Consider the following 15,267-nt stretch of genomic DNA (forward strand, 5'->3'; position numbering starts at 1 on the left):
TCCTGATGTCGGCCTTCAGGTCACATGGGTCTGTCTCCCAGCCTCTGCACACTGAGACTCTGGGCCTTGGCTTCCTCCCCTCCCTCCAGCTAACCAGGAAGGCCATGCCTCTTTCCCACATCCAGCTGATTCCCCTCCCCTACAGCCAGCAGGAAGCAGCTCTCCTCTGAGCCATTGATGGCAGGCACTGGTCTCAGCCAAATGCAACTGGCCACTCACACATGTCTTGAGGAAGTCATTTTCACCCCTACTTTCTGTCTTTTTTTGTTCAGTTGAGTTCAGTTCAGTCACTCAGTAAAGGGGGAACATGGTGCTTCAGGCAAGGTGATGTAGGAAGATCTCTCAGAAACAGGGACATTTCAGCTGAGACTGTTATGGCGGCAACCCAGCACGATGGGGAGTCCTGGGGAGCCCTGAATGACTTGGTGGATCTTAAGTCGCCCACCCCACACATTAGGTCCTGACCTACTAAGTCTCTTAAGCTGGTGAGATGTGGGGTTGTTTGCACAGTAGCTGGCATACTCCGACCTCAGTTTCCCCATGTTGTAGAACTATTACGAGGATCAAGGAGTTAGGGGTTAGTACATGCAAAATGCTTACAAGAGTGTCTGGCGCAATTGCTACAAACATTTAAACTAATATTAGAAATACCTTGTAAGGTCAGACCTTCTGGCCAGTCAGCCTGCCAACCCAAAATGGGGGTGATGTAAAACTTGGTTACCCTCCCTACCATCCCCCACCCCACAACTCCATCAAGGATATTGACCCCATGAAGGATATTTCCCCAAACATTTGGGACTTTCATGACCCGCTGGATATGGCTCTGCCTCCCAGGAATTGCCCTAAACTCATTTTGAATTATTTTTCAGCCTGAAACTCTGTTAGGAAGCAAGTAGTCTTGCTCCTGTCCGTGAGAATTTCCCAGTGGACAACTTTATTCCAGTTCTGAGTAACTGGGCAAGAGCATACAAGTGTTCTAAAGCCTCAGACATTAACTTCCCCACATGCGATGAGATAGCAGTAACACCCAGGGCTGAAGAACTCCACTAATTTCATCCCCGGTGGCTCAGCCAGGCACACTTCCCTGTTCAACCTATGGCTCCATCAGCTTCCAATCACAAAGTTAATCACCAATGATCCATAAATTCAGAACTTGTATCCCCCATTATCTTCTGTTTATCTGTAAAAGGTTGTTTCTCTTATACCACTGGCCATGCTTCTCCCCACTCCCCTATTTTGGTACATAGACCCCTTTAAAAAATCTTATGGAAGCTACTGACCTTCCACAAAAAATGCAGAGATGGAAGATCTGACAGGAAATCTCAGGTGGTTAGTGGGTCCTTAACCCTCTTCTGAGGATCATGATATGAGTTATTAAAAGTCTAACATTATCCAACAATTTCAAAATGATCCAGACAACTATAATGTTTTATTGTTTGATTTCCAGGAGAATATCCAAAAACTGCCTTTATAAGCATCATTATATGCATAGAAAATTTCTGGAACCATATACAAGAAATTATGAACCATGGTTCTTTTTGGGAAAAGGGATCAGGGGTCTGGGATGTGAGGGAGATTTACATTTTTTCATTGGCTATGGTTCTATACTGTTCAATTTTTTTTATCATGTATAAAAATATTTTCTAATTAATTGCTAATTAAAAAGTTAGTAAAAAGTTATTTAAGTTAGGAACTATATACATAAGCCATCGTTACTTCCTCTTTTGTGACACAGGGAAGGGGGAAGTGGTCAGCAGGGAAAAGTCAACTTACTTCCTGGCAGAGCTGAATCCATATCAGTTGGGGGAAAATGCAAAATATCAGTCAAGGAGAAATGGCAAATTGTTTCTACTGGGTATTCAACCAGGTCATTGATGTTCCACATTGCAGAGGAGGGTACTATTAATATTTCATTAGGTGTCAGCAGATTTGATGTCTGCTGAGGCCCCACTTCCTGGCTTGTGGATGGCAGCCTTCTCACTGTGTCCTCATATGGCCTTTCCAGGAGATCTCTCTCTTTCTCTTCATGTAAGGGCACTAATCCCAGGAAGACAGTCTCACTCATGGCCTAATCAAAACCTAATCATCTCCCATAAGCCCTGTTTTCTAATACCATCACATTGGGGGTTAAGGCTTCAACATGTGAATTTTGGGGGAACACAGACATTCAGCCTCGAATAGACAGCCTTCATACTGACAGATGAGTGAGCTGCTGTGGTTCCCGCCTAACTCCTATCTCAGCTTCCTAAGCCTCCCGCACAATTGCACTCATCTCACACACTAGCAAAGTAATGCTCAAAATTCTCCAACCCAGGCTTAAACAGTATGTGAACTATGAACTTCCAGATGTTCAAGCTGGTTTTAGAAAAGGCAGAGGAACCAGAGATCAAATTGCCAACATCTGCTGGATCATCGAAAAAGCGAGAAAGTTCCAGAAAAACATCTATTTCTGCTTTATTGACTACACCAAAGCCTTTGACTGTGTGGATCACAACAAACCGTGGAAAATTCTGAAAGAGATGGGAATACCAGACCACCTTACCTGCCTCTTGAGAAATCTGTATGCAGGTCAAGAAGCAACAATTAGAACTGGACATGGAACAACAGACTGGTTCCAAATTGGGAAAGGAGTACGTCAAGGCTGTATATTGTCACCCTGCTTATTTAACTTATATGCAGAGTACATCATGCAAAATGCCAGGCTGGATGAAGCACAAGCTGGAATCAAGATTCCGGGAGAAATATTAATAACCTCAGATATGCAGATGATACCACACTTATGGCAGAAAGCGAAGAAGAACTAAAGAGGCTATTGATAAAAGTGAAAGAGGAGAGTGAAAAAGCTGGCTTAAAACTCAACATTAAAAAAACTAAGATCATGGCATCTGGTCCTATCACTTCATGGCAAGTAGATGGGGAAAGAATGGAAACAGTGAGAGACTTTAGTCATGTATGGATGTGAGAATTGGATTATAAAGAAAGCTGAGTGCCAAAGAATTGATGCTTTGAACTGTGGTGTTGGAGAAGACTCTTGAGAGTCCCTTGGATCGCAAGGAAATCAAACCAGTAAATCCTAAAGGAAATCAGTCCTGAATATTCACTGGAAGGATTAATGCTGAAGCTGAAACTTCAATACTTTGGCCACCTGATGTGGAGAACTGACTCATTGAAAAAGACCCTGATGCTGGGAAAGATTGAAGGCAGGAGGAGATGGTTGGATGGCATTACCAACTTGATGGACATGAGTTTGAGCAAGCTCTGGGAGTTAGTGACGGACAGGGAAGCCTGGCATGCTGCAGTCCATGGGGTCACAAAGAGTTGGACACAACTGAGTGGCTGAACCGAACTGAACTGAAGCCTAGGAAAGGAGACCCAGACGTTCAAAGTTAAAAACAGGAAAAGAATCACCTGGAATAATGGCTAATATTTGCAAATCCTCCTTGTGGCTCAGCTGGTAAAGAACCTGCCTACAATGTGGGAGACCTAGGTTGGATCCCTGGGTTGGGAAGATCCCCTGGAGAAGGGAAAGTCTACCCACTCCAGTATTCTGGCCTGGAGAATTCCACGGACTGTATAGTCCATTGGGTCACAAAGAGTCAGATATGACTGAGCGACTTTCACTTTCACTTTCTATGGCTCACAAAGTACTTTACCTAGGAGTGACCCTCAGGGGATCTGCAAAAACCCTATAAGACCTGTAAAAGTAAAATATTTTCTCTTGTCATAAAACACTGCTTGTTTATTAAACAAAAATGAATAAATCTAGATTAGCACAAAGAAAATTAAAATCATCCATTGAGTAATGGATGTTATTCTGTTAATTACTGATACTATCTATCATGGTGCTGGACTTTGAGTTATTTGCAAATAGACTTATTTCTTTTACAAAAATGAGATCTTAATGCAATATGCTTTTGTGACCTTGAAAATTTTTTTGATATATAATGAACAATTTTTGCACATCCTCAGTATTCATCTAAACTGTAATTTTTTGTGGCTGAGGACTATTCCAGGACATGGCAGACCCCTAATTTATTTAACCAATTCTCTACTGCCAGACATACAGTTGGTTTCTAATTTTATTGTTATTATTAAAAAAAAAAACAACTGTTGAAACTAACTTCTTATACAATCATGTTTCCTCTAGATAAATTCCTGGTATTGAAACTGCTATGTATCTTCAAGCTTTGATATGTGTTTTCAGAATGTCCTCCAATTTATATTCCCTCATCAGCTCCTGAAAGCACCGCCTCCCCATATTAGCATTCCCTTTTTAGTTTAAAATTTTTTAATTTTAAAAACATGTAAAAATTTCACATGTGAAAGATGGCATTGTGTTAGTTAGCAATTTTCTTTCTTTTTCAAAAAAAATTTTGGCTGTGCTGGGTTTTCGCTGCAGTGAGTGGGCTTCTCTAGTTGTGGCGCACAGGCTTAGTTGCCCTGTGGCATATGAGATTTTAGTTCCCCAACCAGGGATGGAACCTGCATACCCTGTATTGGAAGGTAGATTCTTAATCACTGGGCCACCAGGGAAGTCCCAGCCTTTTCTTAATATGATGAGGTTGAATGTGTTTTTTTCTTTTTCCTCCTATGTGCTTATGGGCAATGGCAATTCTTCTTTATTCCATTTCTTGACTAGGGCATTTAGCCTTTCCTTATGTTGGATGTGCTCAGCCACTCAGTCGTGTCCAACTCTTTGAGGCCTATTGGCTGGTGGCCCATCAGGCTCCTATGTCCATGGAATTTTCCAGGCAAGACTACTAGAGTGGGTTGCCATTTGCTACTCCTGGGGATCTTTCTGACCCAGGGATCGAACCTGCATCTCCTGCATTTCAGGTGGATGCTTTACCACTGAGCCACCGGGGAAGCCCTGAGTCTCTTCTTTCTGAGTAGAAAAGATCCTGTCTGTGTCCAGAAAACAGCCTCTTGTCTGGTTGTGTTGCAAATATTGCTGTAGTTTAATATTTACTGTATCAAAGTTTTTTAATTTTAGGAGCCAAATCTATCAATCACTTTCTAGAATTCCTTTTATAATTTGAACTTTCACTACAATGCTTTAAAAGCCTTTTCCTAAAAGGGGCCTGAGTAACTTTATAGTGGAGAAATCTTGTATGCATCACTTTGACCAAATGATCATGGTTAACATTTCCCAGAAGTCATGCTGATACCATGGAAATCCTGACATGATGTCATGAGAACACTTCACCTCTGCAGGAATCTTTCTGCAAACCTCAAACCCCAGTCTAATCACAAAAAAATATCAGACAAATCCAAAGTGAGAGACATCCTACAAAGCACTGATCAGCACTCCTCAAAGCTTTTAAGGTCATGAAATTTAAGGAAAGACTGAGAAATGGTCACAGATCAGTACAGATGAAGGGGATGTGAGAACTGAGTACAAGGTGGTATCATGGATAAGATCCCGATGCAGAAATATGACAGTGGGGACACTGGTGAGATCCAAATAAAGTCTGTCATTTAGTCAGTAGCAACGTGAATTTCTTAGTCTTGAAATGTGCACTTGGGTTATGTACAATGCCCCCCACCTGCTAGATTTTCTTTTAGCTTTGACTGGGACAGAGAGCAGTCCAGGCAAAAAAGCCACTGAAGTCTGGGCTATGGGCGGCTGTGGAGGAGGAAAGTGAGTTAGGCAGTGGTTCCTGGTTCCTTCCGACCAAAGCACTGGGGCTGTGGAGTCTTCAGAGCTTGGACAGTGAAGGGGCCTAGCCCAGACTTGATCCTGCAGACAGTAAAGTGAAAGTGAAAGTGTTAGTCGCTCAGTCTCTTCTCACTCTCTATGACCCTATGGACAGTAGCCCACCAGGCTCCTCTGTCCATGGGATTCTCCAGGCAAAAATACTGGAGTGGGTAGCCATTTCCTCCTCCAGAGGATTTTCCCAACTCAGGGATCGAAACCAGGTCTCCTGCATTGCAGATCGATTCTTTACCATCTGAGCCAACAGGGAAGACCAGACAGTAGCAAAGTGGCAAAGATTTTAGTTCCCTGCCTGGTGTGATTATTGGTTTATTTCATTTGTCTGTTTCCTAACTTACTGACCCCTCTCCCCTACCCCCCCAGTAAAGTGTAAGCTCCAGGAGAGCAGGGAGTGAGTCTCACTTATGGAACACTTCACCCCAAAACCCTGAACACGTGGCCGGTAGAGAAAACTCAGTGAATACTGGTTGAATGAAAGAAATCAAGTAAATGGTTTTCCCCACCCCTCCCCATTCACTAGATGTGAATTTAGTGCCAGCCCATGTGAATTATGCCATAACTGTTTTATGCCACGAGCCTTTGCACAGGCTGTGCCTCCACCAGGCACAGTCACTGACCTTCTGTTCCCCCTCTAGGCTTCGGCTTAGACTTGGTCTTTTCTGAAAATCGTTCCTTGACTCTCCCAGTGGGTTAAACTGCCTCCTTTAAGCTCTTGGGTTTCCTCGTCACTGGATAGCTGTATTGTCATGGTGACTCCTGGAAGACTGGCCTACCTATGGGGGCAGAGCTGGCCTCTTTGGTTTTCCACCAGCTCTGTGATCAAGACACAGCACTCAGTTCAGTTCAGTTCAGTCGCTCAGTCGTGTCCGACTCTTTGCAACCCCATGGACTGCAGCACGCCAGGCCTCCCTGTCCATCACCAACTCCTGGAATTTACTCAAACTCATGTCCATTGAGTTGATGATGCCATCCAACCATCTCATCCTCTGCCGTCTCCTTCTCCTCCCACTTTTAACCTTTCCCTGCATCAGGGTCTTTTCAAATGAGTCAGTTCTTCACGTCAGGTAGCCAAAGTATTGGGGTTTCAGTTTCAGCATCAGTCCTTCCAATGAATATTCAGGACTGATTTCCTGTCGGATGGACTGGTTGGATCTCCTTGCAGTCCCAGGCACTCTCAAGAGTCTTCTCCAACACCACAGTTCTAAAGCATCAATTCTTCGGTGCTCAGGCTTTCTTTATAGTCCAACTCTCACATCCATACATGACTACTGGAAAAACCATAGCTTTGAGAAGACACAGTACTAACAGTACATTTATTTACATGACAGGCTGTGGCAGCCAAAGACAACTTCCTCCCCACCCTCCACAGTATAATTTGCATCTGTCAGTGTTTGAAAACAATCACCCAAGGACAACTCCCACACATATCTCTACCCAGCACACTGCAGCTAATGAAGCTGAATATTTGGAGTTGAGGTGTGTTTTGTTTTTTTATCATATTCCCCCCATTCCCAAGTTTCAAGAAACCATGCCCACACCCTAACCAACACAAGCCCGGCTGTGCGGGGGGAAAACGTGGACCAAGAGTAAGGTAAGTAAACTCTGTCTCTTCCAGACCAGCTGTGAAAAAGAAAAAGTGGCAAAGACACAAAATCCACCAAGCATTAGAGCCACGTGGTTCTAGGTCTTGAATAGAAGAAAGAGTAGAACCTTCTGGAGACATCCAGAACAATACATCACATAAGTTGTTTAGTTGCTAAGTTGTATCCTCTTTTGTGACCCCATGGACAATAGCCCACCAGGTACCTCTGTTCATGGGATTTCCCAGGCAAGAATACTGGAGTGGGGTAATGGTGAACTCCTCCAAAAGGACTTATGCCAGCATGCCATGCCTCCCAGGACTGCCACAGTCAGTGTCCCTGACCCCACGGCAGGCCACTGTTGACCCACGCCTTTAAAAAGAATCTGCTGCTAAGTCGATTCAGTCGTGTCCAACTCTGTGCGACCCCATAGACGGCAGCCCACCAGGCTCCCCCATCCCTGGGATTCTCTAGGCAAGAACACTGGAGTGGGTTGCCATTTCCTTCTCCAATGCATGAAAGTGAAAAGTGAAAGTGAAGTCGCTCAGTCGTGTCGGACTCTGTGCGACCCCATGGACTGCAGCCTACCAGGCTCCTCCATCCATGCGACTTTCCAGGCAAGAGTACTGGAGTGGGGTGCCAAAGGACCTCACTCACTCAGTGAATTCTCATCCTGGTTCTGCCAAGATTTGCTGGGTGACCTTGGGCCCACTGCCTATAGGATGTTCCCATTAGGGAAGCTCTGGGGACATCAAAAAAAGAAATGCCAAAGGGCTTAATGAACCCTTGTTGTTTAGTCACTAAGTTGTGTCTGACTCTGCAATCCCACAGACTGCAGCACGCCAAGCTTCCCTGTCTTCACTATCTCCCAGAGTTTACCCAAATTCATGTCTGGTAATGCTATCTAACCAACCCTGTGATGTGTTTTAAATGCTGGCATTGAACAGGTGCCTGTTTTGTGCACTGTGACAATTTAAGCTAGACCGTTGGCCTGACAGTTACAGGCTTTATGATAAACATGAGTTCCTAGTGAACATACCAGTGTGGCTCAGAGGAGACTCAGGCTGCAGGGCCAACCTGTGTCTTCAGCCAGGAGCTCTGACTTCACTGACTTTCGCACCTCATCTGGAGACCCTTGTCAAGTGAGCCTGAGAGCCCACCTGCCCCGCAAAGGCCACTCTGTTTTCTGGCCTCAGTTTCTTCTTCTAAGAATCGAGGCAGCTTGAACAGCAGCAATTTTCTTTATTTAAAGTTGCAGAATCTCTTTAAAGAGATTTTTGCACCGTGACATCTGGAATATTTGTAAGCACGGTTTCTTTCCAGCTGGCCCTCCATAAACCCCTGAGTTGCTTCTGGGACCCGTCTAAGGAATCCCAAGTTTTCCAGGATCACAGAATAAAAACTGGTGAGCCAGAGCAGTGCTGCCCAAGGCTCTTACCCCGCTGCCTAGCTGCCTACGAATAACTGAGATGAAAGTTTCACTGAAGAATACTTCTCAGGGCAGGAGATGCATTGCTTACTAGTTTACTTTCTTCTATTTCACTTCAAAAGAGACAGTGGAAAACCGTTTCACTGATTTTCAAACCCACGGATAAGTCGCTGCCCATAGTCTGTAAGCATAGCCTAAGGAACTTCTGAGATAGTATTGATGATCTCCAGTATTGAGGTCCAGAGAAGGTGATGGCACCCCACTCCAGTACTCTTGCCTGGAAAATCCCATGGACAGAGGAGCCTGATGGGCTACAGTCCATGGGGTGGCGAAGAGTCAGATACGACTGGGCGACTTCACTTTCACTTTTCACTTTCATGCATTGGAGAAGGAAATGGCAACCCACTCCAGTGTTCTTGCCTGGAGAATCCCAGGGACGGGGGAGCCTGGTGGGCTGCCGTCTATGGGGTCGCACAGAGTCGGACACGACTGAAGCGACTTAGCAGCAGCAGTATTGAGATCACTTCTAGTATTGGCATTAGTAAAGCTCTTAGACTTCCCTGGTGGCTAAGTGGTAAAGTGTCAGTGCAGGAGATGTGGGTTCGATCCCTGGATTGGTAAGATTCTGAGGAGTAGGAAATGGCAACCCATTCCAGTATTCTTGCCTGGAAAATTCCATGAACAGAGGACCTTGGTGGGCTACAGTCTGTGGGGTCACAAAGAATCAGATATGACTGAACAACTGAGCATGTACGCAGGCGCAGTAAAGCTGTACTCCTATTAGAGGGTGAGAGATGCCAGGAAATCCTGTCCGCAGGGTGGAGTGCCGGACCTTATCACCTGAGTTGGTGGTAACGCATTTTCTGCACATCTTTGCCACTGAAATACCTACTCTCCAAGACGCAGGGCCTGGAGACGAGCAAACCAAATACTGACTTTTCTAGGGACCCGCACTTGCCACCCTGGTGCCTAGTCCTGGGAAAATCTGGGGAAGGGGTGATGACAACAGGGTGGGAGCTAGGTTGAAACCAACACAGCAAAGGATTGGAAGAAACAAAGCTCTCTCCCTCCCTCCTATAATCTGTGGATCACATCCACCCTACCCCACCCTGATAACTGATGTCCTCCATTTTTAAGAGGCTTGCTGACAATCAATGTTTGCTTTAGATCTGGTAAACATGACCCTTTCCCCAACACCCACGGTGATGCAGAGAAACGGCCCCTGGAAGTCCTACAGTGGTGAGTAATTTGCATAGGGATACAAAATTTGGGCTCAGTGGTAAAGAATATGCCTGCAATGCAGGCGATGCAGGAGACATGGGTTCGATCCCTGGGTTGGGAAGATCCCCTAGAGGAAGGCATAGCAACCTACTCCGGTATTCTTGCCTAGAGAATCCCATGGACAGAAGACTCTGGCAGGCTACAGTCCTTAGTGTAGCAAAGAGTTGGCCACAGCTCAGCAACTGAGCATGCATGTGTGCATAGGATTCAGGGTACTGGAGTGTTCTGTCAGAGCCAACTCAAAATTCTGGCCTCCTAAGTACCTTCCAGCCATCAGATAGTAGGACCACATGAGACTGGCAGGTTAGAACCAGTGTGAAAAAGTTGTCACAAGAAAAGTACACATTAGAATTATGAGTTGAAAAACTAGAGTATGAAATAGCAGAGCAAGCAAGCTAAAAAAAAGTCTGAATAAGACACCACGGTATGGACAGTGGGTGTCAGCACCTCGTGATATATTCCTTCCAAGTTTTCTACAATAAGCATGTACTTCCTTTGTAATCTGGGGGCAAAAATAACTTTAAGAGCCTGTCTCTCCAGGGGCACATGATAAAGTATGGTTCAGGGAGCAGCAAGTTTAATCACTAGCTTAGTCCCTGGTGTGAATGTCAGTTTGAAGAGATAGGTCCTGAAAATGTCAAGATACATGTATTCCTTGTTTGGGGGGGGCCTTATCATTTACTCCTTCTGGACACATGACTGTGGTCTCCCCCTAAATTCCTGGCAGTGTGGAATATACAGAGAGAGGGGTTCTTGGAGGGGGTGTGTGCTCTGATTTCTTTTTTTTTCCTTCAAGAACCATCCTTAAAATCATTCAAGACAAAATCAGGAAACTTGAGTTCTTGCCCTAGCTCTGATCTCAGGCCTGTCTCTTCCTTTCCTTGGGCCTCAATTTCCCCATTTGTAAGTTCCCTTTTGGCTCTAATATTCTAAGAGCTAAAGGAAGCAGCACTCAGATTTAAGGGTTGCTAAGCCTGATGAATCTAGGGCAAGAGAGAATAAGGGAACTTTCGGCTGCTCAGCCTGAGTAAACAACTCAGAGTAGAAAGCGAAGGCCCAGCCGAGCATCCTGACACAGGGCTTGGGGCCGAGAGGAGGGAGGAGTTGAGAATCAGCCCAAGGCTCTCAGCAAACCCCCCACCCCCAGAGCATGGCCTCTGGTCAGTGTCTTGGGGCTGTCTCCAAAGGGTAGGGCAGTCTGGCCTGGAGCAGGCAAAGCCAAACAAGTGACCCGTTTATTTGTGGAGCCGGAGCTCCCAGCAAGGGCGGCCGGCGCACCAAAGGCTCAATCCAGAAGGGAGGAAAAAGCATCGCAAGGCTAAACAGGGCCACCTGTCCAAACTGGGGAGGAGAGAGACAGATGTTGAGACATCCTCCTCCCTGGACTAACCCAGGGCCTGGAACAAGCCTTTGACCTGACTGTGGCCAATCTCCTGGGTGACAGGTTCCACTGCTGACTCCCTGTGTGCCCTTGGGTGAGTTCCTTCCCCTCTCCTCAAATGAGAGGACACACCCAGGTCCTCCTGTGGCGGGTGAAAGACCGTGCATGGTCCACTTCCGAGTAAAGGAGACTTAGTATCAGAAGAAGGATACTCTTATAGCTGTCAACTAGAAAAATAACTCTAAGATTCAGAGCAGACAACAAAAGTGAAAGCAAAAGCCAGCGGCCAGAAGCGGACCCTTCACCTCGTCCCCAGTCAGAAGGCATCTGAAGTTCCGGAACTTCCCCAGCACTTAGGGAGAAGTCTTCTCAGTGCCTCAAATGAAAAGCCCAGAGTCAAAGGTCCTGGAGCTCCAATCTTCTCCAGCCCCAGGGCTCGGAGGGCTTTACTACCAGCCCCACAGAAGGAGGGAAGAACGTTTACCAGAACCATGACTCAGGAGTCCCCCAAAGGGGCAGGCTGTCCAGTGTAAACGCCAACAGCAGATGGCCTGCTGGCTCGGCTTTCAGCGTTGCCATTCCTTGCACAGACACAGAAACTCCTGGGCCCCATGACTTCTAGAGATGGAGAGCTGGAAAGCCACAACTGGACCAGCCTGGACCCTGCCAAGATCCCACCACCTCACTCTGGCAGGAGACAGGCTGGTAGTCTGAGCCTCACCCTACATCCACAAATCTCACCCTTGAGCAGTGGTCACATGTTAAGAGCACATGTTAATCTCTGCCTCCTGTATGGGGCTCCAGGTCATTCCCTCTGCCCCCCACCAACCTGCAGGCCAGCCTCCTTCCTCTCTCCTATCAACCTTCTCCAAACTCCCACCTAACTCCTACGCAAACTAGGTTTATCTTCCGAACGCATCAACAGGACCGAATCGCTCTTCTGCTTAAAGAACTTGAACGGAATTTGCATCTTTCTTTGTCTTTCTTGTCCAGTGATGTATGCTGAGTACCCAGGACACTGCTTGGCACACACAGGCATGCAGTCGACATCTGTGGTTCCAAGATGTCTACTGAATAAAGTCCCACCTGTGATGACCTGGCCCTGCCTCTCCAGTCCAGTTCATCCCAGATCCTCCACTCCCTTTGCTTCCCCCCATCTTCCCATAAACCTGCCATGGCCTGAGCACCTCCTAGTATATCCCGTGCACCTTCATACCTTCATGCCTTTGCCGGTGCTGTTCCATCTGCCCAGACACCCTTCCTATCCCGTCCCTCCAGGAGACTCCACTTCACTATTTAATATCCCAACATTCTTTTCTTAGCAGCATCTCCTGGCATGCCTCGCCACAGTACTTGCCATGTGCTAGGCATGAATGTCCCACACCCTAGGTTTTCATTCCCATTATACAGGTAAAGAAACTGAGGCTCACAGAGGCTGTGACAGCCCACTGTGGGTCACACAGCCGGGAAATGGTGGGGTCTGACTATATTGCCACCTCTTTAATGCACTTGCCATTTACTATTCACTAGACTGGGAGCTCTCTGAGGCCCCTTGGCCTTGTACCCTCGGGGCAGGCCTGGGCCTTTGTCATGCTCAAGAGGCCCTAACCATTGAAACACTCAGTTCAGGACACCTAAGGAACAGATCACAGTCAGCCCCCTCCCCTTCTTCTGTCTTCCGTGTTTTCTCTCGGTCTGGGCAGTACTTCTGGCAAGTTGGGAAGAGACACATTTGGAGGGAAAGGGGCTCCCTGCCAATTGCATTTGGCCCCATCGATCTAGGTCAAGATCCCCGTGTGACGTCTGCAAAGTGCGAAGGCCTTTCACAGTCCCAGAGCCGACTAGGAAAGCCATTCTCAAGTGATCCCTTCAAAACGAAAGCCAGAAGCCAGCAATCTCAGACGCCAATCCCTCTCCTGCGGCCCAACAGGCTGGCTCCGATCCCGCCCACCGCGCTCTGGCCACGCCTCGGTTCCGCGCTTCTGGACCACCGGCAAAGACAGGAGGGACCCGACCCGGGACCACACAGGCTTCTCTGGGCGCAGCACAGGTGCCCGGGGCCGCTACCCACCTGGAAAGTCCCGGGCGGGACCGGGGAAACCGCAGGGACGTGCAGGTTTCCTGCACCCTCGTCCTTCGGCTAGGAAAGCTTTCTATATGAAAGTGACTATCCTTGTTAATCAGACCCGGCGTTCGGGTCTTCATTTGTAGATGAAGAAACCTGGTTACACCTACTCTGCTCACACCCCATTCGTCACCCTTTGCCTCTAGTACCTAAAACACACACTCACGAACCTAAATCCTTTAAAAGTCTCCGTTTCCAAAAAGGATTAAGGGATGGGGGAAAGGGCCTCGTTCGGGCAGCGCCAGAGTAGTTTCCTGGGACCTAGTGAGAAGTTCCGCCCTAAGAACCGGGGGAAGATGCCTCTTTGGCTACGGGTTCGGAACTGACAGGCGGATGGCACCTGTCCCCCCCACCCCCAACAGGGAGCCCGGAGGCCGGCTCTCTCCTCTCAGCCGAAGCCAGCTGGCCCCAGCGCGATGCTCGGGAGCTGGGTGTTCCAGAGAATGAGAGTACGGAGTTCCTCTGCCGCAGACCCTGGGCAGGAAGCTCTAAGACGATCCTACAGACAGACCCGGACAGCCGTCGACTGCCTCCGGGGCCCCGTGGGGAACAGTCCCTCCGCCGGGCGCGGCGGGGCGGAAGGCGCAGACTCACCGGGGAGGCGGCGGTTCCAGCTTGGTCTCCGTCGGGCGGCCGGGGGCTGGGGGCTCCAGGACCCCGGCCCCCTCCCCTAGGCTGCCTCCTTAGGGTGCCGCGATCCCGGGGCTGGGGGATCAGGGGAGGCTCGGTCGAAGGAGCACGGTGGCGGAGAGCGAGCCGCCAGCTCGGACTGGGATGGGGACGCAGGAAGCGCGGCCCCTTGAGCGCCGGCGTGCGGGAGGGAGGGACCGAGAGAGGCGGAGGGCGGTGCCCGCCCCGAGTGGCCTCCGGCCCCGGGAGGCACCGCCCACCAGTCGACCCTCCCCCTCGGCCCTCGGGGCCACCTGGAGCCCCAGGGCACCGAGCCCCAGCTGCGAAAAGAAGACACCCACTCCCCGGAACTGCTGGCGGAGTGCGGGCCGGGGGCGTTGGATCGCAAGAAGTTGGCTAACCCGGGATGGGGGGGAGAGAGCAGCCTGCCCCTGCCCCGCGGGGCAGCTTTCGGGTGGCGCCGGGTGGGAAGGGCGTGTCGGCCGGGAGTCCGGGTTTTAAGTGTTAAGGAGACCAGAGAGTCCCTACCAGACCCAGTGCGAGTGCAGAGGTTCAGCTCCGCCGGGCCGCCCGCCGCGCCTTTCCAGGTGGGGCGCTCACCTGGCGAGCCGGTGCGCCGGCCTCCCCGCCTCCTCTCCTCCTCCGCCCCGTCCTGGGGAGGCTGCCCTTCCCTCTTCACCCTCAGGCAGGGTCTGGGCGCTGGGCCCCTCCCGCACCTCCCAGGGCTGGTCCCTGCAAGGTGACTGATGGGCGGAGGTAGTAAAGGAGGAAGCGAGTTTTTGAAAAGCGAGTCATCTCGGGCCCTCGACCTGCCCCCATCCCCTACCCCGGGTCCCCTGAGCGCCCTCCGGGTCGCACACTTGAGCCTTGGTCGGGGTGGAGCCCATTCCAGGAGCCTGCGCCCGTGCCCGGGATGGGGACGCCCTGGCTCGTGCCTTCCCAGCTGGCGTCTTGTCTCCAGCTTTGCTGAGAACTTGCGCATGGAAGCTCTGGTTGGTGTCCTGCCGACCAGGTGGCAGGCGGGTGGACCTCCTCTGCTTAGATCTTCAGAGCTGCTGCCCGAGGCCTGGTTCTGGGCAGGGTGAACCACAGCTCGGAGGGCACCTCTGCCCCCTACCTGGAGGT

At 49.1% G+C, this 15,267-nt stretch overlaps 1 protein-coding gene across 1 annotated transcript in view; it reads right to left on the reverse strand.

Annotated features, from left to right (window-relative positions):
* The window catches only part of TMEM51 (transmembrane protein 51), a 59,203-nt gene extending 45,006 nt beyond the window's left edge, over window positions 1-14,197 (reverse strand). The window contains exon 1 of the mRNA XM_061383215.1: window positions 14,107-14,197. The gene's annotated coding sequence lies outside the window, so the exon portion shown is untranslated. The remainder of the gene's footprint in view (window positions 1-14,106) is intronic.
* Window positions 14,198-15,267: the final 1,070 nt, after the last annotated feature.

The sequence above is a fragment of the Bos javanicus genome, chromosome 16 (assembly GCF_032452875.1).
Source record: "Bos javanicus breed banteng chromosome 16, ARS-OSU_banteng_1.0, whole genome shotgun sequence".
Classification (NCBI taxonomy): domain Eukaryota; kingdom Metazoa; phylum Chordata; class Mammalia; order Artiodactyla; family Bovidae; genus Bos; species Bos javanicus.